We start from the raw sequence: 12,115 nt of genomic DNA on the forward strand, positions 1-12,115 counted from the left end.
GGGTGGTGACTGAGGAGTAGCTGGGACCTCTGGTCACTGGTGGGGACGGGATGGAAGCTTTCAGCTTCTCCTTGTCCAAGGTCGCTGTCCCCTTGTTCCCAGGCAGGCGACGCAGAAGGGGCCAGGCCTGAGCTGTGCATCTGTACTTCAGGGCCCGGGACAGCCCGGCTGGCCTCGTCTCAGTTCCTAGCTGGTGTTGTAGGGGAGTTTGAGCAGCACCCCCAGGACAGGGACGTAGCAAACCCTCCAGCAGGTGGGGGTGGGGGGTGGAGGGGAGTTCAGTGACCTCAGAGAGAGCCAGTCCTTTTCTGACACCCCCCCCCCCCCCCAGCTATTGGGATTGGAGCTCCGTGGTTGGGGAGCTACTTCCCGGCTCCCCTGGCCGAACACCGAGTGAGCGTTCGATAGAACCTCAGGGTAGCAGAGAAAATTGTGTGTCTCTCGTCCACTCTTCCTGGGTCTGAGCCTTGGGTTGTGACTGAGACCCAGGATGTTCGCTCTCTGGAACGTAGATTGCCTGAAGGAAGCGAGCGGCCTTAGTTTGCATGCTATGATTGGGCGTTGTGAGGATCGGGTGCGATGCGGAGCCTGTGGGGGCCCCGCCTGGCGCCGGCACGTGCAGGTATGCTGTCGGTTCACAGGTGGTCTGCAGTGTTAGCCACCCAGGGCACACGAGTTAGGAGAGGCTGGTCCTTGCTACCAGGAAGCCTGTGGGCACAGGCCCGGGCAGCTGCCGGGCAGACCTGCCCATGCTGGGTGTTTGGGCAGCAGGACGGGGAGTGAGGCTGTGTGGCTCAGTGGCAGGTCCAGGGTTGGGCTGGGGGTGGTCCTCACCTGCCTGCTGTAGGGCCCACTTTCACGGTCTTTCTTGGTCTCTAGTTCCCGAGTGGTTCTCCCAGGTTGCTGTGCTTTCCGAGCCCACAGCAGCCTCTGAGCAAGGCCTGCTGGTGCTCTGCCAGAACCCGGTGGTCACTGGGACTCAGCGTTAACACACGCCGAGGGCAGGGAGGGAGGAAGGGGCTGCTGCTTCTGCCTGCAGGGGAGCATCAAGGAAGACTTCCTGGAGGAGGAAGATTTAAAGGGGACTTGGTAGCCCAAAAGGACTGGAGGGAGGAGGGCCTGGACGAGGTTGAACAAAATGACTGATGGAGAACATGGAACAGTTGTGTGGGGGCTTCATTCAGTCATTCACTTGCGGACAGCTGAGCAGGTCGGCCCACTTTATCCAAATCCCACCTTGCCAGCACAGCGTGGGCCTGGCCAGGGAGCCCCTCTGCACCTCGTTCTCAGCTGTGGAACGTGAGCCGCCCTGGCTGTCCGGCGTGTGGCCCACGGTGAAGCCGAGTGTGCCACACTCACCGAGGCTCTGTGCTGACCAGGGCTGGGAGTGTGACTCGGAGCTTCTGGGGAGAGCTCGGTGCCTTCTGCACCCCTGGCTCATTAAGCCCCTCCCTTCCCCCACACCTGGTCAGGTGGGGCGTGGCACTTCCTGCTGACAGGGGAGATAGGATGTCAGGGCACTTGAGGCACTTGGAGGTGCTGGTTCCGGGACCTCGCATCTCATTCTCCTGCCTCCCAAGCGTGACCGTTCTCCACAGCCTGGTGCAGCCCCGCCGTGGGGGGGGGGGGGTCACAAGGAGAGAGAGGGGCAGGGAGCAGGGTGGACACGGTGGCCCACTGCCTGCTCAGGGAAGGCTGGGAGTGTGGCAGGTGCGTGAGGAGGAGCAGCAGGCAGGAGTTGGCTGGCGTTCGTTAGGTGCGTGCCGCGCATGTGGGGTTCCCGGGCGGAACCTTCCTCTGTTGGTGGTGGTAGCGGGCCGGGTAGAGTGTGGCCTGGTGGGAAAGGACCTGCCTGTCCCCCCGGCCTGGCCTGGCCCGGCCAGTCCTGCCCTGTCCCTGTACCTCAGACCCGGGGGAAGGACCCTGGGCCGAAGGCCACCTTCGTGCAGAAGACAAACCTTGCTTCATGGACACAGAGCGGGGACCTAGGCTCGCACCTATTCATGCTCATAGCCCCACTGAGCACCAGGTTCTTCGGTCTGTGCAGCGTGGAGAGCTTGAGCAGTTTTTAACCTTAAAGCAGGTTAACCCTAAGGAACAAGGTGCTCTGAGTGGAAGGTGGGAGGTGGGAGTGGGGGTGGGAGTGGGGGTGGCGTGTGCTCTTGGGGTGCACCTGGTGCAGGACACCTGAGGGGAGTATGGGGGACAGAGGGTGCACCCGGAGGAGGCATGGGGGGGCCAGCTGTTCCTTCCTTCCTGGCTTCCACCGCAGTGTAGAGACACTGAGCAGGACAGGTGTTGGCCGAGGGCCCCGTGCTGTGAGGAGGCGGCCAGGAGGAGGGGGCGCCTCCCCTCTCCCCAGCCCATGGTGATGGGCCTGCGTGGGTGGGGCTGATCATGAGCCCGTCAGGCCTGTGAGGGAGGGGCCTCGGGGTTGAGCTGCTGAGAAGGCAGACACAGCGCAGCCTCTGTGAGGCAAGGAGGTAGGGGCAGGGCTGTGGGAAGGGGAGAGGGAGCCGGCAGGGGTGGGCTTCATTCCGGAGAAAAGGGGAAGACACTGGTGGGGCTTTGAGCCCGGTGAGGATGCTTCAGCAGGGACAGCCTTCCGGGAAGCCCCTGCAGAACCTGGGGGCGTGTCTTCTGGCGGGGCTCCGTTCAGAGAATTGAGCAAGAACGGGTCTGAGGTTTTAGCAGCAGTTGCGAGAGCATCTTATTTTCTGCTGAGCCCAGGGAATGCTGTTTTCCTCCGAACGCACGTTTTAGGGAGCTGGTGGAAGCCCCCTCTTTGTCTTCGGCAGGGCAGTTTTCCAGTCTTAGGCATAAGCCCCCTCTGAAGGCAGTGTAGGGTGTCAGTTCTTCTTCCCCCAGTGTTGTTTATACACACACAAGAGCAGCAGCCGTGGTGCCTGGCGTTGTGCCGCAGTGGGTTAAGCGGCCACCTGCGACCCCAGCGTCCGTAGGAGTGCTGGTCCGAGAGCTGGCTACTCTGCTTCCAACCTAGCTCTCTGCTGATACACCCGAGAAGGCAGCGAAACGTGGCCCAAGTGCCTGGGCACCTGACATCCGTGTGAGAGACCTGAAAGGGATTCAGACTGCAGCCTGGCCCAACCCTGGCTGTTACTGCAGCTGATCAGGGAGTGAACCATGAGATGGAAGACCAATCTCTCTCTCTCTCTCTCTGCCTTTCAACTGCTAGGGAAGTTGGTGTTCAGTATTGATGATGCTTTGGTGGCCTTTGCGTCCCAGGGCCACGTTCCTTGCAGCATTAATTAGGAGGTGGGTCCAGATCTGTTTGTGTAGCGTCACCCCAGTTTTGGGGAAAACACATTTAAGCATCAGAGGGATGTGTGACAGAATACTGTGGGTCACCTCTGAAGTCAAGTTCAAGGGGCTTGAGATGAACAAGTAACGAGAAAGTCCACCATCGCTCAGGGAAGAGCCAGCTGTCTCGCTCATAGCCATGCCGGGTACCTTTGCCGCGTGCCCCATCCTCACCTGTTGTCCCCGGCTGTGCAGAGGCAGCTGCACCACATCAGAGCAGGTGGGGGCACAGGGGACATCACCCCTTGTCTGGAAGCCGGCTTGAATCTTAGTCCCGTGCTCTCCAGCTGGGTGTGCCTGACTCCTGGGCTCGGCCTGGGGCGCCTGCGGTGAGGTGGAGTCTGACCACTCAGGTGGGGGCAGATGGGAGCCTGTACAGGGCTGTCGGTTCAGGCTGCTCGGCCCTGGGGCACATCCTGCCACTGGTGGCCGTTTCATCCCCCCCCACCCCACCCCCGGCCTGACTTCCCATTTCCTGAAATGCCTTTAGTAATTCTCCGCACATAGAATCTTCATGAGAAGTCAGTGTGAGCTCAACCCTTGGCCAGCTCTTTGAAAGAAAGCAGGCACAGGCTCGCACGCACACGCCCACCGTGTGACACGAGGCGAGACGGGATCGCCGGGGTTAAGACGCGCCGGCCTCTGTCTTCCTGTGGTCAGCACGGCCCTGGAGACCAGATGAGATCTCTGGGGATGGCTTTGCCCTGGGGTCGCCGGCTTGGCAGGAGGGTGGCTCTGACTCAGGGGCTTCCTGTGCAGTCCCCAGGGGTGAGCCTAGCCTGGCCAGAGCAGGAGCCGCCACTGCAGCAGGGGAGCAGCCGCCCAGGGCTGCCCGTGTCCAGCTGCCTGGCCCTGCAGCTTCCTCCAGGAATAGAGCCCTGGCCAGTGCGGTCACTGCCCAAGAGAGGATGAGCATTGCTGAGAGGTGAGGTGGGCGGAATCGCCCAGGCCTCCCAGGCTGTGCGCGTGGCTTTCCCCGGGCACTGTGGCCTGGGGCGGTGAGGTCTCTTGTGCCTTTGAGGGCCCTGGAGGCGTCTCAGCCCCTCCCCCTCTTCCCTGGAAGGTTCTTCCTAGCCTTTCCCAGCTCTCGGCCTCCCCTGCCCCCTCCAGGATTGAGAAGAGTGGGAGAGAAGGCAGTGGGTCGTTGGTAAGGATCCCAGACTACAGAGAATAGGGGCTCTGTTCCTGGGGGAGAGCCTCCAGGGACGCTGAGCCCCGTGAGTCGTGAGGGGGTGGGGGCCGCGGAGAGCTGGTGGGGGGCAGGGGAGGGCGGGGCGGGTGCCATCAGCCAGCAGAGCAAGCGTCTGGAGGCTGGATGGGTTGTATGCCTGGCCAGTGTGCTGCAGAGTCGCCTGTCACTACGTGTTGGATCTGTTAAAAGGAGGAGCATGGAGGAGCCCGTCACACTCCCACAGGTCTTCTCCATGTCTCTGGCTTTATGTTAATCTTCGTGAGACGTTGGCTATAGGGAGGCTGTCCACTGTGGCCTTGACCACATGTCCTTTGGCATTTCAGGTCCTGCACCCTGCAGACCTGGGCCAGGGCTGGTTGCACCAAGGAGTGGGCTGCTTCCGGAAGGACAGGGACAGCATGCATCTGGTTGGGGTCATCCCCTCCCCACGCCTCTCGTGGTTGCCGGTCGTGGGCTCTTGAGATAGGTGGGAGGCAGATTTCACCAACTCCCCAGCTGCCGCCGTGGCTCCTTCGTGGACAGGGTGGCCTTGGCTTGGCGTCCAGCCCTCCCACCTGTTTCATCCTCCCCGGTGAGAACCTCCAACTTGTCGTTGTCCCGGTGCTGGAGTCCAGCTGGGAAGGGTCGGCCACTGGGCACCACGTTCCCTCCCTCCCAGCCTCGCCTGCAGTGTCCAGGCCACTGCCTGCAGCCCTGGGCCCCACACCTGTGTGGCCCCCAGGCAGCCTGTGCTCTGCTGCCCCCGATACTGAGGAGGGCTACACGGATGTCCCAGTGTGGCTGGGCACTGGACAGTGCAACGGATGCTGTTCTGGGCCGTGTCGGCGGTGCCTGCGGACTGCTGCTCTCCGGGGAGGAGTCCCCTCCTCCCCCGTCTCCCAGGCAACGCTGCTCTTTGGCCATCTGTTGGCCTGCCCCTCCCTCTGGCTTCTCAGTACAGACTCTGTAGCACACTGCTCTGTGCTGCAGATCTGGGGGCTCCCCTGCGCTCACTCGTGTCAGCTGGGGCAGGTGGGCCGCTGTCCCCAAGGCTCAGCTCCCCTGCCCCCTCCCCCTCCACGAGCCCCTGTGTGCTCGCTGTGTACTTCTGGGTCACTCTGGAAGAGCTCCTGTCTGATTTTCTGTGCTTACCCGTGTGCCTTATTGCACAAACAGTGGCTCCTTCACAAGACACCCAGAAGTCTGAACGAGAATGGCCACGTGGCCCCGCTCGGCCATCCGGCCGTCAATGCGTGGTGTTCGCTGCCAGTCTTTTCTCCCCATGGGTGATGTGACATTGAGACCCCCCTCAGATGCCCGTTCCGCTGTTTCTGACTGCTCCCACTACGCAGTGCGTCTGCCCTCGCTCTTGAAAGTCCCTCACCCCGGTCTCCATGGGCTGCCGGGGCCCCAGAGCGCTCACGGTGTTTCCGGTTTCCACCTGGAAGAGTTCACAAGTGCACCGTTCCTTCCGCCCTGAGCCTCTGCAGACCGCTCCGTTGACTGCAGCCGGAATCGGCTCCGTGGAGGAGGGAAGTCCTCCACTCCCAGTGAGCACAGCGCAGCTTGGGGGCAGCACAGCCGTGTTCTTTGGTGGTGGTTTTGCGGCCGTGGTGTTTCCTGTAGGAGCCCGTGACGCCCGCGTGCGTGGCTGTGCCTGTAACAGCGCAGCGGGGATCGTCTGTGGCTGCGGGTCTGCTTGAGACCCTTGCACAGGTTGATTCCAGAGGTCGTGGCGAGGGGGAGAGAGACCACGGCTCCGGGACTCTGGGTTCATGTCCCACAGCCCTCCGCTAGGCACGAGAGGCCTTGCATTTCTCCTCCTCCTCCTTTTGTCTCCAGGGGTCAGCTGCTCCGGAACCAGGGCCTCGGGCTGCTGCCTCTCCCTGGCCTGCTGGCTCCCAGACGCCAAGCACCGGCTCTCGTGGCTCTTTCTGAGATAAACCAGGGCGATCCCACGCTTCATTCTCGGGCTGCTCCCCAGACTCTCTGCTCCGAGCCCCGGTTTTATTTTGCCTCACCGTCCTGATGGCCTCCGTGTCTGCCACCAAGGCCTGTCCCTTTGCTCCGGTGCTGCCCTAGGCAGATGGTGAGTGCTTGGTGTGTGTATGTCGAGTGACCGCCTGCGATGTGACCGGGTCCTGGGGGTCAGAGTCATGAGGGCCCATGGGATTCCATTTGTTTCCGAGGGGACAGTGGAGCCCAGCAGAGGAGAGGGAGTGCTCAGAGTGAGGTGTGTGCACGCATGGGACCAGCTTGTAGGCTGCGGTACCCAGAGGCCTGGCCCATTAATCCTGCCCTCGAGGAATGGGGGAGGGGAAGGCCTGCTAGGTGCTGCCCAGTCCCAGGCAGGGTACAGGGAACCTGGGCCCGGGGGTGAAGGTGCACACAGGGCACGGGACCCTGGGCATGGGCACTGCCCGCTGCCTGTGTGCGCCAGAACCACGCAAGCCGTCTCTTGTTGCCCACAGGACGCATCCGCCCCACCCCTGGTGAGTTCGCTGCTGCAGCTCCCGTCTCAGCTTCTGGCTTGACCCTTCTTGCTGGGTCATCAGTTGTCCACTCGGCAGCCACAGGCATTCGCCGGGGCCTGCCCGGGGCAGGAAGTGGGAGATCCCAGGGGTACCCGGGCCACTGGGCCAGGCTCTGCCCACCTCTGCCCTCCCCCCAGGGTCATCCCAGCGCAGGCATCAGGGCCCCAGCAGAGCATACACGGAAGTGAGCAGAGTCGAGACGTGGGCATGCCCTAGTTGCGACACACGGAACCTGATGCTTTGCCTGTGCTTGCTGTGGGTTTTCCAGAGTCCCCCACCCCGGCAGAGGGAGGGGTTGCCGTGGGAAGCCCTGGTTGCTGTAGGTGCTGTGAGGCAGAAGCACAGTGCTGCACTGGGGACGAGGTGCTAAGGAGGCCGCTGCGGGAGGGTGTCGGGTCGGGAGCTGGGGCACCCACTGGGAGAGCGCCAGACTGCTTTCCTCGGGGCACCAGAAACCACCGTCGTCTCCCCCCCTCAGGTCGGAGGAGAGCTGCCAGACAGCCCCCACCTCTGCCCTTGCCTTCCGCCTACCCCCACCCCACTCCTACCCACCAGCCATTCTGCACTGCAGGCCCTGGGAGCCTGGGAGCTCGGAGGTCTCTCTGTAGCCCCTGTCCCCACAGACCACTCCCTGCTCCTCACACCTCCTGTTGGACCTGGGCCACCTTCCTCAGCAGGGTCTGGTGTTGCTGCCTCCTGGGGGAAGCTCCACCACCCCTCCGGCCCCACGGCCCCACTGGTCCCTGCTGTTGCCCTTCTGGTCCTGGCCCTGGTTCTTTTTTTTTTTTTTTTTTTAAGATTTGTTTATTTATTTGAAAGAGTTACACAGAGAGAGAAGGAGAGGCAGAGAGAGAGAGAGAAGTCTTCCCTCCGATGGTTCACTTCCCAATTGGCCACAATGGCCGAAGCTGCATGGATCTGAAGCCAGGAGCCAGGAGCTTCTTCCGGGTCTCCCACATGGGTGCAGGGGCCCAAGGACTTGGGCCATCTTCTACTGCTTTCCCAGGCCATAGCAGAGAGCTGGATGGGAAGTGGAGCAGCCTGGTCTCGAACCGGCACCCATATGGGATGCTGGTGCTTCAGGTCAGGGCTTAACCCACTGCAACACAGCGTCAGCCCCTGGCCCTGGTTTTGACGTCCCTGGTGCTGATGCCCAGGCTGAGCCCAGAGGGGCTCGGGATGCTTCAGGGGAGCCGGGTGTGCTGAGGCTTGGAGGAGGCACACGCAGCACGCCGGGGGCAGCCCTGAGGCCAGTGCAGCACCGCTGCGCTCCCACTTCTCAGCAGGGAAGCCCCGGCGTGCAGGTCAAGTGGCCTCACCCGCTCCAGGAAGCCTCCCTCAGCCCTGTCCAGTTGAAGGCCTGGGGGCCCTACTCGCGCTGTGGGGTTGCAGTAGTAACACGGGACACACCACCGAGGTCCCTGAGAGAACTGGAGGCCCAGCAGCATTGAGGGTGCTGATTTCCTTGTAGACCTGGGGACATCCCCTGCCCACACCTCCGTGCTGCCCAGCAGGGCGTCGGCAGATTCCTCTCTGCGCGTTTCCATGGAGGCTTTGCAGTGGCTCACAGCTTCAGCCCCCACCAGACTCTTCGCCTGAGCCCCCAGGTCCAGTCCCCAGGGAGAGGGGCGGGGCCCCCGGTCTCTGCTGCCGCCTGTCGCTTTGCTCTGAGCTCAGAACGTGGCCGCCCGGCCACGCGTCCCTGAGGCGCTCCCAGGTCCCCACGGGAGCTGGGTCGACATACGTCATCCTGATGTGCAGAAGTTGTCCAGGAGGACAAGCTGCCCCTTCGAGCATGGCGTGTGCGCGGCCCCTGGGGGCGGGGCCTCCCGTGGTGGTCCGGTCAAGGCACTGAGTTTCTGTGCGCTCCTTTGATTCCCTGGAATTCTCCCACTTCACAGGAGCCTGTCCGAGTTTTTGGGAGGTGCTGCCGCCAGGCCTCCGTGCAGCTTGACCGAAATACCTCGGCGTTCTCGCACGAGACCGAGCGCTGCCCAGTGCCTCTTTTCCATGTGATGTTTGTGTGAAAATATTCCTTCATTAGTTTTCTATCAAATACCAGTTTGGAAACTGCCCCAAGGAATGCTGTCTTTGGCTCAGAAAGAAACGAACACAGAAAGAGCAATTCTTGCTTCAGGGCTGAAAAAAACATCCATCTCTGCAGGCTTTGTGGAAGTTTGACTCCAACGCTTTGCTGCTTTGTTGTTAAGGGGATGTGCACAGAGCGCTTTAGGCTTTGGGAGGATTCTCGGCCCCTTGTGGCTCGGGCTGCTCTTCTGGGAGCAGCGTGGAGATGAAGGAAAAGTTGAGCTGTTTTCTGTCGTTAGCAGGAAAACATCCCGGGCTGGGAGTCTGGCTGGGGCAGGGAGAAGCTTTGGGATGTGAAATTGGGTTCTTGCCTGGGGGTGGGCAGCCGTCCTCAGACTGCCAGCTCTCAGCCAGGCCTGGGGGCCTCAGCAAGGTCTGGGACCCCCATTCAAAGCCCAGACCCCTGGTGCCAGGCCACACACTGAGTCAGTACCAGGCCCCTGACCCACGGCCCACTGCTTGCTTTAAAGCATTGTGGTTTCTGAAGTTCTTACCCTAACACCCTCTTCCATGGGTGTTAGGTAAAAGCAACAGTGACTGGGGCCAGTGTTGTGGTGTAGTGTGGTAAGCCACCATCCTGTATGGGCACTGGTTTGTATGCCTGCTGCTCCGCTTCCAATCCAGCCTCCTGCTGATGCGCCTGGGAAGCAGTGGAGGATGGCCAAGTGCTTGGGTCCCTGTACCCATGTGGGAGACCAAGAAGAAGCCAAACTTCAGCTTGGCCCATCCCTGTTCATTGCAACCATCTGGGGAGTGAACAACTGGATAGAAGATCTCCATGTCTCTCCCTCCCTCTCTCTCTGTAACTCTTCCAAAAAAATAAAGCTTAAAAAAAAAAAAAAAAAAAAAGGTGGCCTTCTGGGAGGTGCCTAGGGTGTGCTAGGCAGGGCGCCCAACCTGGAGCTCATGGACCTGCGGGGGAGCTCTTCAGCGGGAGCTGAGCGCATCTGTCAGAGCTTCCGCCGGGAACCCCAGCTTCCCATCCTGCCCTGTGCAGCCGGTCCTCTGGCCTCTGTGCTGTTGCTGGACCACAGATGCACCCCCTCTTCCTTTTTCCCATCACCCTGGGCTCCTTCCGATGGCCCAACAACGGAGATCTGTCATCTCCCACTCTAGGCAGGAGATCCGAGCTGCACGTGCAGGCAGGGATGGTGCTCCTGGGCTCCCTCCCGGTGCGGGGCTTTGTGGTGCCCCTGGTATTGGCCAGCGGGAGGGTGTGGCACCCAGCCCCACGCCCCCGTCCTCACCCACACTCCTTGGGTGGGAGTCTGCCTCGGGTCCCCCCCTTAGTCACTGCCCCTCCCTCCCACAGGGCGTCATCCTGGCTGATTACATCTACGGTGACCCTGCTTCAGAATCAGGGTGTGCTCGGAGACACCGCACATCGGGGCTTCCGCCTGTCACTCTGGGGGATGCAGTTCACCCGGGGCAGGTGCACCCTGACCCTTCCCATCACTCACTCTGCCCCTCCCACGTCGGCGCTGTCACTCACGTGCTTTGTGTCCGGCTCCCCCGAATGGAGAACTGGGCCTGGGGTGTCTCTCTGTGCCCTCCCTGCTCTCAGCACCGCACACAGGGCCACTCGCTTACCATGAATGAGCCAATGACTGAATGGACTAACGAGCGAAAGCCCAGCCTCAGGAGGCGGACTGCCGCCGCCACCGCCCCATCCATCGCTCACTGCGGCTTTGAGAGGAGAGCTGGTGGAGGCCGGCCTCGGTGTGTGATCGGTGACGCTGGAAGGGCAGAAGCAGACGGGGATGCTGTCACTGTGGGGCCCACGTCCCCTCCTTCTGTTTCTGCACGTCCTGCGGGTGGCTCTGCTGAGCGTGAACACCCTCCCCCCAGTTCCCGCCCTGGGGCCTGGGCGCTGCTCCCTTGCAGCCTCAGTGGCCACAGTGGTGTGGTTGGTGTGAGGCTGGCTTGGCTGTCGGCTGGGGAGTGCAGTGTGCGGTGAGCACCCACTTCCGGTTCACTCTCTGGGTGGGGAGCTGGGGTCCGGGGCAGTGAGTCCTGGCTTAAGTGTGAGGGAGGAGGTGAGAGCAGGTCCAGGGAGAGGGGCCAGCGGGTGTCTGGAGGGGGCTGGTGACATCTGACCTCAGCGGGCCAGGAGCTCAGGTGCACACGCATACCTGGTCACGGCACCTGTACTCAGCTTTGGGGTGGGACAGCGTGAGTGGGATCCAGTCTGTTGGGGGCTGATGGCTTGTCCTGTTGCTCCTTGCTCGCCCACTGTCTTGTCGTGAGTGGGATCCAGTCTGTTGGGGGCTGATGGCTTGTCCCGTTGCTTCTTCCTCGTCCATTGTCTTGGGTTTGGGGAGGTCAGTGTTTGGTGTCTGATCCACATCGCACCCGCGCTAGACCAACACCGGAGGCAGGGGCCCTCACCACGCTCGTAGGCTGCCAGGAAGCCCCCACCTCTGCCGCCTCAGCGTGCTGCTGCCTCCCAGCTCCGTGCGTTCGGTGGCAATGGCCTCCTGGAGACCTCCCAGTGTGGGCTCCCGTGCCCTTAGGCGGAGATGCCTGTGCTTCACCCTGTGGGTCACCAGGCGTGGGTCAGCCGGTCCCTCCCTGATGGATACGTGTTTGTTGTTTCACCCGAGTATTGCAAGCAGCGCAGCAGTGCCAGACCTCATGGTTACAGTGAGCTCACCTGCAGGGTCTATTTCTAGACCTGAGATTCCTGGACCGGGGCGGTGGGGGGGGGGGTGCATTTACAGACCTGCTGGGTGTTGGTGACATGATTCCAGGCCGAGGCCCCCCAGCCATTGTGGGAGGACCGACACAGTGTGTTATCTGTCTCTGAGACTTTAGTCGATCTGATATATTAAAAAAATGGCTTCCTGGCCGGCGCCGTGGCTCAACAGGCTAATCCTCCGCCTTGCGGCGCCGGCACACCGGGTTCTAGTCCCGGTCGGGGCACCGATCCTGTCCCGGTTGCCCCTCTTCCAGGCCAGCTCTCTGCTGTGGCCAGGGAGTGCAGTGGAGGATAGCTCAAGTG

At 61.9% G+C, this 12,115-nt stretch overlaps 2 protein-coding genes across 2 annotated transcripts in view; one reads left to right on the forward strand and one right to left on the reverse strand.

The window, feature by feature from the left end:
- Nucleotides 1-12,115, forward strand: part of ITPK1 (inositol-tetrakisphosphate 1-kinase) — a 139,330-nt gene that overhangs the window by 66,691 nt on the left and 60,524 nt on the right. The gene's annotated exons all lie outside the window — the stretch shown is intronic.
- RIN3 (Ras and Rab interactor 3) overlaps nt 4,153-12,115 on the reverse strand; it is a 328,519-nt gene continuing 320,556 nt past the window's right edge. Inside the window, exon 10 of the mRNA XM_062181250.1 lies at nt 4,153-4,163. The gene's annotated coding sequence lies outside the window, so the exon portion shown is untranslated. The remainder of the gene's footprint in view (nt 4,164-12,115) is intronic.

This window comes from Lepus europaeus, chromosome 22 (assembly GCF_033115175.1).
Source record: "Lepus europaeus isolate LE1 chromosome 22, mLepTim1.pri, whole genome shotgun sequence".
Classification (NCBI taxonomy): Eukaryota; Metazoa; Chordata; class Mammalia; order Lagomorpha; family Leporidae; genus Lepus; species Lepus europaeus.